The sequence below is a fragment of the Musca domestica genome, unplaced genomic scaffold (assembly GCF_030504385.1).
Source record: "Musca domestica strain aabys unplaced genomic scaffold, Musca_domestica.polishedcontigs.V.1.1 178, whole genome shotgun sequence".
NCBI classification, from domain to species: Eukaryota; Metazoa; Arthropoda; class Insecta; order Diptera; family Muscidae; genus Musca; species Musca domestica.
In genome coordinates, this window is record NW_026712236.1 from 743,103 (window position 1) to 757,584 (window position 14,482).

The window sequence follows — 14,482 nt, forward strand, 5'->3', positions numbered from 1 at the left end:
GCTTCAAACGTGGTATGTCATTAAGCGATGTGACATCTCTGCCAAAAGTTATGGCGTTGCCAGATGGGTCCGTCGAATATGGGCAACCCTGTATGCGTTTTATCACCCCCTCTGTATGATATGTACATGATGTTACTGCAGCCAAACGTCTTAATAATCGACCCGTATTTATATAAAATAGAAAGCCAAACTTTGTGACCCCCCTATGAATCGCCTAAAAGCATGCATTATTCATGCTAAAAATAAGAAGAAATCTTCTTTAAAGGGTGAGATGAAAAACTGCAATCAACTTCAGACTGCTGTCATTTCAAAGCCACTCGTCCGACAGCTTTTAAAATTATTCCAGTGACAGCTCAATATATTGTTTACAAGCGTACCAAAGCATTTTGGTGAGAATTTTCCAGAAAAAAAGTTATTAGTGATGGAATTCAAGCGTGATAGTGTGATTTCTTCATATTTGGCTGGGAAACCCAAAGCTATGGCTATCGTTAGAACACTCCAGCATTTAGATGTGAATAAATCTTTTGAGTCTCGTACCATCGCTTGTTACCGTGATACTGGTAGCGTAGCCCAACGTCAAGGAAGTGGACGGAAGAAAACAGCAACATCAGCAGAAATGGTTTGAAAAGTAAAGAAGCGACTTGATCGAAACCCGCGTTGCAGTGGCCGAAAAATGGCTTGTGAGCTGAACATATAGCAATATTCCATTCGGCAAATATTGAAAAATGAGCTCGGGGTAAAGCCATTGAAATTCCAAAAAGTGCAAGAACTTACACTGCAACAGAACGAAAATAGACTCATAAGAGCTAAAAAGTTGCTTTGCTTGGCCAAAATTTGCTTTGCTCTGCCGAATTTGGTTTTCTCCGGTGAGAAAACATTCGTTGTCCAGTAGTTTGTAAACAAATGATTGTGTTTACTTGCCAAAGAGGTCTGCTAAAAATGAGCACCTTCGGTTGGCCACCAGAACTCAAGCGCCGGCCATGGTAATGGTGTGTGCCGCCATAACAGTCGATGGTCGTTCTCCGCTCGTATTAATCGACCGTGGCATCAGAATAAATGTCGAATATTATCGCGAAAATATTCTGAAGGGTGTATTAAAGCCTTAAAACGCAAACATTTTGGCCGCAGACCTTGGACATTCCAACAGGATTCAGCACCATCGCACACGGCACGCGCCACACAAGAATGGTTACAAAATGATGTTCCTCGCTTCATTTCCAGTTCACAATGGCCACGAAAATCTCCGGATACCAATCCGTTGGACTATTGTGTCCGGAGCACTTTGGAAAGCACGATTTGTACTAAGAAATACCAAAGTGTCGATCACCTCAAGCAAGCGCTTCGCCGGGAATGGGCCAAAATACCGCAGAGCAACATTCGGGCAGCGTGTGATGGTTTCATTGGCCGTTTGAAGGCCATAATTCGTGCCAAAAGTGACCAATTCGAACAAATCTAAACTTATTCTAAAATTTGATGCTATTTCCGACATTTTTTGCCTTTATTCAATGAAATTAAAAAAAACAAAATTATGGCATCTGACTTTGTTGCAGTTTTTTTTTATCTCACCCTGTATAATTTGTATACACCATCTATATCATGGAAGATCAATAGTTTCATAGTTTTAGGATGCCGCTCTTAAATCGCCTAAAAGTATGCATTACACATGCCAAAAATCTAAAAAGTCTAAAGACAATCATTATTCAATATCCGAATAATCCTTATAATCCGAATAATCCATATAATCTATGATAGTAAAATAATCAATGTCTAAAATTCAGTAGAGTACATAAATGTGCCAAGCTCAGTTTATATGCACCCCACCGAGGTAACACCATGGAAAGATTTCAGTGCAATGGACTGGGACGAGAAAAAAATTTAAGATGACATAAACATTTTTAAATATTCCTCCTAAAAATATATATTATTTCCTTTTTTCCCACCATTGAACATCTAAATTATTTCCCACCCTTTCACACAGGACTCACATTACATTCCGAACATAATACTTTTTGTCACCATATCTCCATGGTTTTTAGTAGAAATTTATCACCAGGTTTCCAAATGAGTGTGCCATAGGTGGTGGTGGTGGTTGCGGTGTGTTGTGCATATTTGCATGTTTATCTCAAATTTGAATTATGTCAGTGTGTAATTAGAAATTGTGTGCTTTGCATACGTAATGTTGAAAACAAGAAGGTTAACAACACTGCTTTACTTTAGTTTCCATAATGGTGAACATATAAACCAGGTAATTTGATGTAGCAAAAAAAAACAAAAAACCGAAGCAACATACAGTTGGTAGCTAAAATAAAATAATTTTCCATGAAAATGCAATGATAAGAACGTAAAATATCCTACAATATTTGGCAAAAATCTAGTACTTTGTTGACAATTTATAAAGAGTTTTCTTAGGAGAATTTTACTTAAAGAAGGTGACGGCAAAATTCGTGCTTCTCTTTTACTACACCAGCATGTGTTCTTTATGAATTGAACTTTTCTTTTCAATGTGAATTTGTAATTAAATAATATCTATTATAAGTGAGTTGAAGTATTTTTTTAATAATTCTAAAGATTTTTGAAGGTGTCCAGGAAGGTGTAAAAATGTCGATGTTAGTTCCGACGCCAATGACACAAACAAGCCACATGCTCGACTCAGAGGACCAACGTCGGGAAAGCCATTGCAAATAGTCTGGAATTCTCGGACTAGGGCATAAAGGGCAGAGGAGACTCGTCTTGGGATAAGTCTATGTTGAACCGGTAAAGGATAGGGTAAAGCGCGAGTGTGATTTATAACCTAACAATATTACCAGGTGAGTGGAAAGGAAAAAAATGCAGGACGAACCATCGTGTACCGTGTCGTGGGTTACGGTAAAATATTAATTAAAACGAGAAATTTGCGTTGAAATACAAGAGACATTGTGGGCCTTGGATATTAGAAAGGAAGAAAACTGGGACTCTAGTAAAAACAAAGTCCCATGCAGGGTCTGGGATATTAAGAAATTGATGAATCCTGAATTGAAATGAAATCCAAATGCCGTCGTGGGTCTTGGGCATTAAAAATAAAAACAAAATAATTGGTGGAGCTTCAAAGTGTCGTCGCGAGCTTTGATAATAAAAACGAATAAATTGTGTAAAAGTGTAGTGAAATCCAAATTCCGTCGTGGGCCTTGGAATAAAAACTGGAGTTTAAGTGAAATACAAGATCCATCGTGGTCCTCGCATTTTTAAAGTGAAAAAAAGAAATAGAAATTAAAATTGAATCTTAAACAAATTGCCGCGTGGGACCTTTGATATAATAAACTTATTAAGCCTAATTCTTGACCGAAAGCGGAGTACCGTTGTAGGCCTTCTATATAAGCAGTGAGAAAACGGTCAGCACAGAATCTAAGTGCAGTCGTGGACCTTTGATACCAACATTAAAAGTTACAAATCAGAACCGAATTGAAATGTCGTCGTGAGCGTTTGATATAAGCAGTGGGAGAAAGTGAAGCCGAATCAAAGTTCCGTCTTGGGCCTTTGAGACTAATAATGATATTTCGAACTGAAGCGAGGAAACCTAAGCCTACGTCCCATTTAAAGAGACATTGTGGACCTTAGACAAAAAAACGAATATTCGGAGAGCTGTCGGGAGACTGAAGCTGACACTACTCTCCCTCTCACCGGGATTCCGCAGAAGTTTTACCTTCCACAAGCTTGGACCTTAGACAAAAAAATCGAGTTTTCGGAGAGTTGTCGGGAGACTGAAGCTGACATTACTCTCCCTCTCACCGGGATTCCGCAGAAGTTTTACCTCCCACACCACATTCGTCAAGTACCAGAAGAGAAGCAGCCTTCGTACAACCAGTACGTGCAACGATCACCGGAGCGGCAAGCTGTACAATACTTAAGTTTTTAACCCGAGAAATTAAAAATAAACAAATGAAAAAGCAGCTAATTTCAGCCGGGCCGAACTCTTAATACCCTCTACAATTTGGAAGGGGCATAACAAATTTAAAAAAATTACGAAAACTACCGCTTAAATGAAAAGCGTTATATGGGCGCTATACGTAGACCTGCATAGACAATTTTGTGTCATAGAAATTTGTAACAATTCCGGTAAATAATTTCACTGAAATCATCAAAATACCCAATATCGGGAGGTATCTTATATATGTGGCCTATACGAAGACGTGGTCCTGCATACGCAATTTTTTTCATAGGCCAATTACGAACTTCAAATACGAAATTTAAAACAATTCCGTTCTATAATGTCTCTAAAAAATCTTGGGAGGTATCGACCGGAGGCCATACGAAAACGTGGATCGACATGACCCATTTTTGAACTTAGCCTGCTATCTCAATCCGTTCGAAAGATGGCAGGCAGACAGAAGAACATCACTAAATCGACTGAAATTTTTACACTGATCCAGACTACATTTACTTCATACGGTCTATCACAAGTTTTTCGAGGAGTCACAAACGGAATAACAAAGTTAATATATCCTCCATAGAATGGTGGAGGGTACGGAAAGCGGTATATACCGAATTTGTAAACGAACAAACTACCTGTTTCACGCTCAGTCACTTCCATATACATTTTCTGTGACGAACCCTACCCACGCGAGTGTATCCCAGCGACAGGAGCAGACTCGTCGTTACAAGATCACCTAAAAGCATGCATCATACATTAGGTGGTGCAAGTTTTTGGCGGTTATGAGGTTATGATGCTTAGAGTGTGCTAAGTGATGGGTAAAATTTGCAAGACTTTCGGGTCAATATGGTACGTTCGTTAATGAGATCGTGGTATTTATAAGGGCCGTTCATATATAAGTAAGTAATTACAGGGTTGCCCATATTCGACGGACCTTTGGGGTCCTTCCAATCGACGAGGCTTGTCCGCAGGCAACATTCTTTGCGTCAATTGAATTTTGTACGGGAACAAATGCAAATCAATGCAAATAATCCGTTGTAAAGTGGACCGAGCCATGCCCAACTGCTGAGAACGGCGTTTTTGGGATGTTCTTGGGGACCTCTCAACACTGGCTGGTACGGCAGCGATATTCTCGGCCGATCGCCTTGGTCGACTTTTATATGGCCTCTTCGGATTAGAAAGAGCCTTACCAGTCGAAAATGTTTCGTATAAACGCTTAATGGTGTTCTTAGAAGGCGCACTTCTCACATTTTTAATGTTTTAAAAGCACGTTGAGTTTTCACAATTGATTTCTTGTAAATTTCAAATATTTCAGAACGCTCGCGTGGCGTGTATTGGTTCATGGTAAAAATCTGCTTGGACTGACGTTTCAAACGCGGTATGTCATTAAGCGATGTGACATCTCTGTCAAAAGTTATGGCGTTGCCAGATGGGTCCGTCGAATATGGGCAACCCTGTAAATAAATGTTTTTACGAGAATAACGAAACACATGGTACAATAAAAAGGTAAGGTAGAGCTATCAGTATTTTCAAAATCAATGATGAAAAGAAATGTACATGATGGACGCTAATTCAGAATATTAACCAGTTTTGCATTGGAATTAAAATAATAAACAGTTTGGATCACGTTTTGGAGAGAAAATCTATGCTTCCCATTCACTTTTCGCGCTATCTAACCCATTTTGCAAACGAGGTAAAAATATCAAAACCTTCTTATTTTTCCAAGATCGAAACAAACCCAGTCTGAAATTCTTCCTATTCTAGCAAGTTACTCAGCTTAGAAATTCACATAAAATCAAGACATTATAAAAGTCAAAGCTAATTTAAAAATATAAAAAAAAGTTTCCTACGTATCTTCAGGTATCTTTTGCGGAAATTTTATTGTACGTCTTTGCAAAATCTAATTAAACTAAGAACCTGCCAAAAGTTTCAAATTTCGTAAATTGAAAAAAACTAACTTTTTTTCTTCCGTTTCAATTTTATTCTTGTGAGAGAAAGGATAAAACTATCGCATGCAACTTAATAAAAAAATAATATGTTTAATGCATAAGACATAAAATTGTCTATACTTAATTTAATAAAAAGAAGAAAAAAACGTACAACTATGTCCTGAAGAATCGAAAGAGTCTGCAAAGTATCAAAACAAAAGTTTTTTTTCATTCGTTCGTTCACTTTAATAAAATCATCCATTATTTATGCAACATTTTAAGCTTAATTAAAAAAGCCAAAGAACGTATGAGTATGTGTGTGTGTGTGAAACGGCAAATGAGAAATGTGGCCACTATCACGAAATAAGCTAGATAGATGTTATATATCTCTCTCTCTATTTCCACACAGAGTCCTGTTTAATGTTTGGAATGAATGCGCTGCCACTGTTGCTGTTCGTTGTTATTTTCGTTGGATAAAAGTCAGAATTTATTTAAAAAGAAATAAATTTCAAAGTCATATCTTGTCGGGAGCAAAAAAACGAAAACAAAACCAAAAGTGGAAGAAAAACCTCAAGAAAATTCTTTAACAAAAAACAGAAACGCAGTGGTTCCCCATTGGGTTATTGCAATATGTGTAGAGCGAGCATCAGGCGCCCAAAAAAAAGAATGGCAGGATTTGATGTTACGTGTAAGTTAAACGTAGCACGAAGTATGTGGATATTGTAATACGTGTTCTGCACAATGAATTTTTGAAATTTTCTCTCTCTCCTCTCTCTTTCACTTCCATCCCTCTATTTTGACTGTTGTACGTTAGCTACTAGCTGCCAATGCATTTGTAACAATTCCAAGGAATCGTACGTTCACTCTGTGGCCCCCACATGGCGGCAGCTCCTTCTGGTTTCCGTGCCGCACGCAGTATTCGCCTTTTTATTCTTTACTATTTTCTGGCTGGAACGTATTCTGGTTCATGTTGTTGTCTAAACAAACAAACACGTGCCAATCTAAGAAAAACCCAACCACATTAAATAAACAACTTGGCAAAATGAATTACTTTTTTTTCTGTTAAGACATGTTAGGCAAATATTCTGGTTTTGTTGGGGATTTTCTATCTTCCTTTTTTTGTAATTGTCTATTTGCAAATTCACAAGTGGCTTAAGCATTAACGGCGTTGGGTGATGATAAAGTAATTTGGTCTTCCTTGGAAAATTCATTCATTGTGGAATATTTGAGCTAATTTTCTAAAGATTTGGCAGGCAAATTGGATTTATTCTTAAATACTATTTTGCAGGAAATTGTATTAGGGGGAAATTAAAAAGAAAAATTTTTGTCAGTGATTGACAATGGATGTGGGAGGTGGGAAATTCGCACATAACTTATGCCATAGATATGACCAACGAGATAAAGACCATTTAGAGGTCACCTATGGAATAAAGAACACATAAAATAATAGACCCTCAAAATCTGTTCTATTATTCGAATTAATTGCATTATTCAACTACTGAAGCATTGGAGAGATTTCCAATATTGAATGAGAATTCCATAATATCGTAATCGAAGTTTTTATCCATTTGAATTGAAAGCGCTGACATTGGCGCATTATGAAATTTTGTGACAGAAACCTTAAACATACGGAAATTCGGGAGACATCGTTATATACAGGCTTTACGAATAAATGAACCTGAGACGGAAAACTTCAATTGTCAAGTTTCAGTTAATTTGGTTGGAAATTATGGCAGAAACCTTCAAAATACCGTAAATCCGAAGGTACCGTTATATGGGGGCTATACACAAATGTGGTTCAATATAGCCCATTTTCAATACCAAATTTTTAAATTTTAAAGCTCTAGAATAAATATCTATGTCTATGAAAATTTCAGCAGACAGGCGGATTAAACGGATTGTACTGGAGGAGGGTAAACATTACACCACTCTACTGATAAGCTAAAAAGGACAACCATCTATATTGGTTTGACACCAAAACCAAAATAAGTGCCGACTCTAAACCAAAAATCAAACAAAAAATGTCGGAAACAGCATCAAATTTTAGAATAAGTTTAGATTTGTTCGAATTGGTCAACCTTGGTACGAATTATGGCTTTCAAATACCGTCACATGCTACCCGAATGTTTCTCTGCGGCATTTTGGCCCATTCCGATCAAGCGCTTGCTTGAGGTGATCGACACTTTGGTATTTTTTAGTGTCAATCTTGCTTTCCAAAATACTCCAGACACAATAGTCCACCGGATTGGTGTCCGAAGATTTTGGTGGCCATTGTGCGCTGGAAATGAAGCGAGGAACCGCATTTTGTAACAATTCTTGGGTGGTGCGAGCTGAGTGCGATGGTGCTGAGTCCTGTTGGAATGTTCAAGGTCTGCGGCCAAAATGCGGTGGAATTAAGATTTTTTGATTTGAAGTTTTAGATCGATTTTTCAAAATAGTTTTTGGTTTGTATAAAAATGAATAGTCGATCAAAAATCTATGATAACGAAAGTTCATTTTCGAATTTTTGCTCAAAGCAGAAGTCGGTTTTGGCTATTAGACATTTCAATACCAAAAAGCAATTAATAATTTAATCGAAATTGGATCTACGAAAACCTTCGTTTTGTAAACAGTGGCATTGGAATTTTTTGTTTATTTTTATTATTATTTTTTTTTTTTTTTGGTGGTGAAATTCGCATTTACAATCCTAGCACATCGCCTTAGCTGGACAAGGAATACCGAGAAACGATCGGAAAATAAAAACGCTGGAGGGTTGGTCCGTATTTCAACCATTGGTTTTATTTCACACAGTTCTTGGCCAGTGATGTATTAAATGAAGCTGCGAGAGCCATGGCGATTTGCTCTCTCAGGAAATTTACAGACAGTTCATAAACTGGCCACAGTGGCTACAAAAAAAATTGAGGGTGTGATTCAGATATGTAAATATAGGAAGCAGACACCAATCAGCCCCCAGGTAAACCTCTGTACGATATTGCAATAGACGGATGCCAGAAGGAATCGGCGAATAGGTATTTTGCTTTTACGAACGCTTTAAAAATTAGAATAAGGTAAATGGAAACCGGCAGAGAATCAATAAATGTCGGGAGCCCTGATAATATTTGTCAAATCGGGGAGATTTGTGCTGGGGAGATATTCATAGAGAGAAAACCCTGACGTAATGCCTGAAGCTAAAATGTTGAACATTTTCAAGAAGTCAGGTATATTTTATACATGAAGGTGGTCTTGGAAATATGTACTAAGCGCGCTTACTGTACTAAATGATACTAATTTTCGAACAGTTGTGTTTAGGGTGGAATTTTGAAATTTTGTTTTGGGGCCCCTTTGGGTGGTAGGTTTGTGATAATGAGGTGGTTTTAAAAATATGTACTGCAAGTGCACGAAAAGTACTAAATAGTACTATGTCTGGTACAATTGAAATTTTGTATTAGGGTTGCTGTTCATGTGTACCCTGGACATATGGAGGTCGGTTTGCACATGTGTACTATAAATGTACGAAAAATATTGAATGATATACATTTGCCAATGGGTGGAGGGTTAGAGATACAATTCTAAAATTTAATATTTAATAAAGATTATTGATGGTATCTGTGTTTGGAAGTGGCTTGAAAATGCGTCCTAAATTTGTACGCAATGGCACTACAATTGGGATTTGGTTGAGGCTGTAATCCTCAATTTTTATATTGAGGTCACTTTTGGTATCTGGATTGGGATTGTACGAAAAATACTGAATAGCACTAAATTTGACATTAGGTGAAGAAATAAAGCTGAAATTCTAAAATTTGCTATTGGGTCTCTGTTGGTATCTGAGATTGAGATTTGATGTTGGTTTTGGAAATGTGAACTGAAACTGGAATCCCGAAATTTGATGTTCAGGTATCTGGAATTGAGATATTGAGGTGGTTTGAAAAAAACTGTGCTATAATAGTACAAAATGAACCAAATAGTACTAAATTTAGGGTTGGGTGAGAGATACAGCTAAAATTTTCGAAATTTGACAGTGAGGTCTTTGTTGGTGTCTGAGATTGAGATATGGAGGTTGTTGCGGAAATATGTACCATAATTTGTTATTCGGTAAGGGAATATGACTGAAATCGTTTAATTTAATTTAGATGACACTATTGGCGATTATGGTTAACAAATGGAGGTGGTTTTAAAAATGTGGGCTATAATCATACGAAAAGTACTAAATTTTGTATTAGGTGAAGGAATAAGGCTGGAATCCTGAAATTTGATATAGATTTCGCTGTTGTCGTCTGTGGTTAAAATATGGAAATAATTTTGGAAATGTGTATTATATTTGTTTGAAAAGTACTAAGTGCTACGAAATTGGGTATTGGGAAAAGAGAAAGTGTTCAAATCCTGAAATTTTATATGAATTTCACTGCTGGCGTCCGTAGTTGAGAGAAGGAGATGGATGGATCGAGGTCACTGTTGGTTTACATGAGGAGACGTTGAAATAGTGTTGGACTGAAAATTGGATGTACAATGGTTTTATCAATATCCTCTATAGTAAACTTCGAAATGAAATGACTTTTTGGTGTAAAAAGTAAACATTTTGCTATTATTCTTTCCGAAAAAGAAAAAGAAACACTTGTACAATACAAAAACTTGAAAGACTGAAAATTCAGTACGATGTATGAAATTTTTATTAAAGAACTTTGTCAAAGACTAAAAAATTGTGCATGTAGTATTTAATAATATCGACTTAATACATCATCCCTAAAAACGCCAACATTTTAGGAAAAAAATTTTCAAGCGTCACACATTCCAGTTTTTCGGTCAGTATTTGAATAGAGGTATGAAGGTCTTCAGATACATACCACTACAAATTTGGAAGTTTTTTGATCACAACCCTTATAAAATAAGAAATAAGTCATCGGTGGGGCTTTTTTAACTTCACAGATCCCCATATTTCCTTTTAAACTTCCCAATTCGAAAGTCTTCAGATAACTCCAGTATAAATTTGGAAAGTTTTGAGGAAATCAAGCTCTCATAAAACAAGAAATAAGTCATCGGTGGATTTTTAACATCACAGATCCCCATATTTCCTTAGGAACTTCCCAATTCGTAAAATTAGCATTACATTTTGATCAGGTGTAAAAATGAACGTATGCCTCCGTTACGTTCCACACAAAGGCTCAAAATTTTCAATATTCATAATTCGTACAAAATACGAAATAACTACCCGATTTTCTTCAAAATTTATGTAATAAAAATACATTTACCAACATCAGATAGAAGAGGAAAATATGAAATTTGTTTTCTATTTTTTTAGAGTGAACGCTTTCCAATATTAATTCCAAATTCAAAATCAGTTAAATCTTCTACTTCTACCCAGTAAAAATACTCAAAACTGGAAAATTGGAGTGGAAAGTACACAACAGCTCGAAAACCCGCCCGAAACATTAGTATTTCAATTACTTCTTGGAGTAATTATCTATATTCGGCTAGAAGACCTTCAAAAGATGTAGATACCTCCAGGTATTGCCAATTTATGCATGTGGTCCAATTTCTTGACCTTAATTTGTGTTTCATTTTAATCGTATAGTTTATGCCGGCCATAAAGAATGTGGACCTAATTAATATTCATTTAATGTTTTTAAGAAAGAAACAATCGGTACACTCATGCTTATCACACATAGTTTGTATGTGTGTGTGTATGTGAAGAACTTAAAGCCATTTACGTTTCATTGCACTTACCTTTTATTTGCGCTTGTTTACACACAATCCACTTTAGATGGCTGTTGTTGATATATATAAGTTTTTTTCTTGGTTTTGATGCTCTTGCTCTCCGCTCGTTCCGTCAATTTACAATTTTATGTTTTTGTTTTTCCAAAATAAACGAAAACACAAAACACAAACGTTTGAATAAAGTTGACGGCGACGACAACGCGTTGTAAGAGAATAATGGCTAATGCAATTTCAAGGCGGCGTTTACGCGCTGGCGATGACTTTGACGACGTCGACGACACAGACGAGAACGATTAATGATCGTCAATCATTAACACATAAATACGACGAATACAGTAATGACTTGCCACCGGTCATTTATTATAAAAAAATGTGACGGGTTTGTTGTTGTTTTATTTTTTCACTTTTTTGGTTTTTTTCTTAAAATTTTTTGGCTAAAATAACAATGAGTGAGAATAAGCAAACAAACAAGAAAAAAAAACTCGTTTAGTAGGAAAGCAATTATCGGCTTCGTATTACAATAGGTGTGTAGATAGACGTGTGTGTGTGTGTGTGCGGTAAACCGGCTAAGCGTGAGAAATAAGTATCTATGAGAATGAAAACTAATTTGTTTAATTAGAAAATTAGCCACATGGAGAAGATGAACGTTAAACCTTATGTTGCACTGAAGTCATGGGGTCTCTCTCAGAGAGGAAATTATTGCAATTGTTTTATTGGGAAAATTATTGAGAAATCCATAGTAAAATATACTGAAGACATAAGGAGACAATGGAATGAAATGTTTTCATCTGTGATGAAAATGTCAGTTAATGTACAATTTTTTGGGATTTTAAAAGAAGGCTTGACGAAGGGGTCTCTGAGGTCCCAGAGAAGAAAATTATTGCAGTTGTTATATTGGAGAAATTATTGCATAATTATTAATAATATTTAAATTATATTGAAGAAAATGTTATGGTGAATAATTCTTTTGGATATTTTGACTTACTACGATCGCTTTTAAGGGGAGTTTTTAACCATATTTTTAAAAAAGGACCAAAAAGACCCCGTTTTTTTTAACCTACATATGGTGTTCAGGCAAAATTAGGAGTTTTGACGTCTTCTAGGACCTATAGTAGAATTTTATGAGAAATAATTTTGCTGAATATTTCGACTTGCCACGATCTCGTTTAAAGGAAAATTTTAACCATATTTTTAAAAATATGACAAAAAAGTCCTCTTTGGACCGAAATATGTAGTTTTGGTAAGATTTGGACTTTTGACGTCTTCTGTGACCTATAACAGAATAATTCTATGACAAATAATTTTGTAGACTATTTTGACTTGCTACGATGCCGTTTAAATGGAGTTTTTAACATTTTTTTTAAATTGACTACAAAGGCCACCTTTCTATCGAAATATGACCTTTAGTTAAGAATTAGGCTTTCGACGCCTTCTAGGACCTATCGTAGAATCTTGTGAGAAATAATTTTGCGGAATATTTTGACTTGTTACGGTCAGGTTTTAAGGAAGTTTTTAACCATTTTTGTAAAAATAGGACCAAAAATACGCTTTTTAGACCGAAATATGGAATTTATGAAAAATTTAGACTTTTCACGTCTTCTGGCACCCATAGTAGAATTTTATGACTACAAATTGCAGAGAATATTTGAACTTATTACGACCCGGTTTTAAGGAAGTTTTTAGCCACATTTAAAAAAAAATGACCAAAAAGACCCCTTCGTTGTCTCGCTTGTGGGTTAAAACTTTCTACCAAAATATTTCTGGTATTTTCCTGTAATTCTGTAATACTGCTGAAGACTGTATGCAGCTAAAATGCACGGATTCCAAGGTATCTTAATTTGAAAATGACAAAAAATGCGGAATGGGTAGGGGGGGATTCAACTTGCCTGTCCTCTATTTAGCTTACTTGGCGTTATAAACTTTCAGAACTTCGATACATTTGTCTTCTTATTTTTAGCTCTACTTTCATAATATGCTGGATTTTTAGCGGATTTATTATTTTGTGTTGCCCTGTGTTATAGAAATTAATTCAGCATAGCCCCGATTGGGTTAATTTCCCATGTTTTTTTTATTATTGTTTTTATTTTTTTTATTTTGTATTTATTTAAGCATTTAAATGATGTCACGTCTGTGTTCGTAGCGAAATTAAGTGAAAAAGAGGTGGCAGAACAAGGACTTCGATCACTTGAATTGTTAAGTGGCGACCGCCGAACGGAAACGGAAATCAAACAAAACAAATTTTCAAATAGCAAACAATTGAATTGATTTAATTTGAAAATTTTCCTCTACCCACCCACCCTGCAAGCTCTCCAATGGGAGAGCTTCAAAAAAATAAATAAATTGCCCAAGTAAGGTTATGATAACGAAATTAAGTTTGCCAAGGCTGGAAGTGGAGTTGGTTCGTAGGACCCAAAAACGTTCTCTAAATATTAAGCATTCTTTAAGTGTCCTCGACAGTAAACGGCAGCGTAGCCTCGCCAACACTTGATTGCAACAAATTGTGTGGCGAAAAATGCCGGCTATGATGTTAACAAACAAATTGACACACAATTCAATGATTCGATTGTTTGCCTCGTTCGTTGGTTCGTTCTGTGAATTCTCTGTGACTGGGTAACCCATAAAAGTTGGCTGCCTGGCTGGGTAGTAAATGGTGGGCTTTAGGTCTCGTGCGTGAATTGCTCAAAGAATTTTTAACACCAATCAGGCTTGAAATTGTGATGGAGAGAGAGAGGCAAAGAGGCGAGTATTTGGAAACGCTCGTAGTTATGGTTGTTTTAATATTGCAACGTTGCTGGAATAACAAATGAATCAGAAGTTAGGCCAAAGAATTCAGTTGTGAGTGGGTCGCAAGCAAACAAACAAACAAATCGAAAAACCCTAGCCTTGTCGCAGTAGTGACGCGGAACGTCATACCAGTCCCAGTAAATATGTCGACAATGACAAATTCAATTGTATG

General features: G+C 36.3%; 1 protein-coding gene across 1 annotated transcript in view; it reads right to left on the bottom strand.

The window, feature by feature from the left end:
- Positions 1–11,960, bottom strand: part of LOC101890230 (furin-like protease 2) — a 487,563-nt gene extending 475,603 nt beyond the window's left edge. Inside the window, exon 1 of the mRNA XM_059120791.1 lies at positions 11,536–11,960. The gene's annotated coding sequence lies outside the window, so the exon portion shown is untranslated. The remainder of the gene's footprint in view (positions 1–11,535) is intronic.
- Positions 11,961–14,482: the final 2,522 nt, after the last annotated feature.